Source organism: Mandrillus leucophaeus, unplaced genomic scaffold (assembly GCF_000951045.1).
Source record: "Mandrillus leucophaeus isolate KB7577 unplaced genomic scaffold, Mleu.le_1.0 Scaffold474, whole genome shotgun sequence".
NCBI classification, from domain to species: Eukaryota; Metazoa; Chordata; class Mammalia; order Primates; family Cercopithecidae; genus Mandrillus; species Mandrillus leucophaeus.
In genome coordinates, this window is record NW_012105076.1 from 614052 (window position 1) to 615985 (window position 1934).

A 1934-nucleotide genomic window follows, 5' to 3' on the forward strand; every position below is an offset into this window, starting at 1 on the left:
AATCATGGTTAATCATTTTCACATCAAGTAATGATTTGATTGTTTTTGTCAGTTCCTTTTCATTCATCTGAGTGCTGTCCTGAAGCTCCTTATAACTGACAGTTTCACTGTTGTTAAAGGCAAGAAGAACTGCCATTTGGTATGTCGTAACCATGGCTACATACGGCTTGCCCAAATAGTTCATTTTAACTTCACCTACAATTAAAACAAAAACTGACAGTGAAATGACCATTCAAAGAAACATTTCAAATTTACTCTATTTCAGACATTTTCCTCTGAAAGAGTGAACCAATAGTTTTATTAAATTGTTGTAAAGCCACTGCTGTTAACAAGGTAGTCATTTTGTTTCTTGGGGAGGTGAAGATGGAATTCTATTAGTTTTGAGTATATGGTATAAATCAGTTAAGCTATCATAACTTCACCAGTAGGTTAAAACAGTCTTTAAGGCCAGGCACAGTGGCTCACACCTGTAATCCCAGCACTTTGGGAGGCCGAGGCAGGCAGATCACTTTAGGTCAGGAGGTCGAGACCAGCCTGGTCAACATGGTAAAACCCTGTCTCTACTAAAAGTACAAAAATTAGCCAGGCGTGGTGGCACATGCCTGTAATCCTAGCTACTCGGGAGGCTGAGGCAGGAAAATCGCTTGAACCTGGGAGGCCGAGGTTGCAGCAAGCCGGGATCGCGCCACTGTACTCCAGCCTGGGTGACAGAGCAAGACTCTGTCTCAAAAAAAAAAAAAAAATCTTTAAGTACTAATAGAAACGCTAAGACTTAGGCAGAAAAAGAAAAAAACAAAAAATCCAAACAATAAAAGGAGGTGGGTGAAGGAGAAATGGACGGACAAAGGGGAAAGTGATACCAACAACTGACACAAGTCTCCCATGGAAGGTTCAAGCCTCCTGGGAGGTCTACAGCCATATGGAAAATGCTTTTACCGTCCTGTCCAAACTGTAATTTCGGCCAAAATTAATGCTATTATCTTATAAATAACATTTTTCTTTCCAGTAACTTCCTAGAGGCAAATAGGTAAGAAAGGAGAGACAAACAGGCAGACCCATTCTTTTGCTGAAATAGTTGATAGCAAAAGAATTTAATTTAATCTGAATGTTTTCATAAAAATGAAAAACATTTAATCTGAATGTTTTCATAAATATGTTCCATATGGGCCAGGCACGATGGATCATGCCTGTAATCCCAGCACTCTGAAAGGCTGAGGTGGGCAGATCACTTAAACCCAGGAGTTCAAGACCAGCCTGGTCAACATGGCGAAACCTTGTCTCTACTAAAAATACAAAAATTTGCCGGGCATGATGGCATATGCCTGTAATCTCAGCTACTCGGGAGGCTAAGGTATAAGAAGCACTTGATCCTCGGAGGCGGAAGTTGCAGTGAGCCAAGATCGCACCACTGCACTCAAACCTGGGAGACAGAATGAGTATCTGTCTCAAAAAAAAAAAAAAAAAAAAGAAATTCTGTATGCTAAACGACCCTGAGCTCCAAGAGATAGAGCAAGTATTATGTATACTACAGTTCTGTAACATCCTGGGAGACAGCAGCATGACATCAGCACACAGAAAGCTCATGATACACACACACACAGCCTGCATTATTTGACTGCTGAACGGACTATAAATGAAATCAACACGAGATTTGATTTTAAAGCTCTTCATTGTTAACTCAAGGAAGTTGTATTTCTCATGAAATTACCCCAGAGACTGCATTTTCCCTCTTAAGGAGAATTAGTAACTCCGATTAAGGTTTTCTGCTTTATGTATTCATTACCTCATTAAAGATTTTAGGCTGGGCACGGTGGCTCAAGCCTGTAATCTCAGCACTTTGGGAGGCTGAGGCGGGCGGATCACCTGAGGTCCGGAGTTCGAGACCAGCCTGACCAACATGGAGAAACCCCCATCTCTACTAAAAATACAAAATT

The 1934-nt window shown here is 41.1% G+C and overlaps 1 protein-coding gene across 6 annotated transcripts in view; it reads right to left on the reverse strand.

Annotated features, from left to right (window-relative positions):
• CUL2 (cullin 2) overlaps positions 1-1934 on the reverse strand; it is a 93546-nt gene that overhangs the window by 8620 nt on the left and 82992 nt on the right. The window lies entirely within an intron of this gene.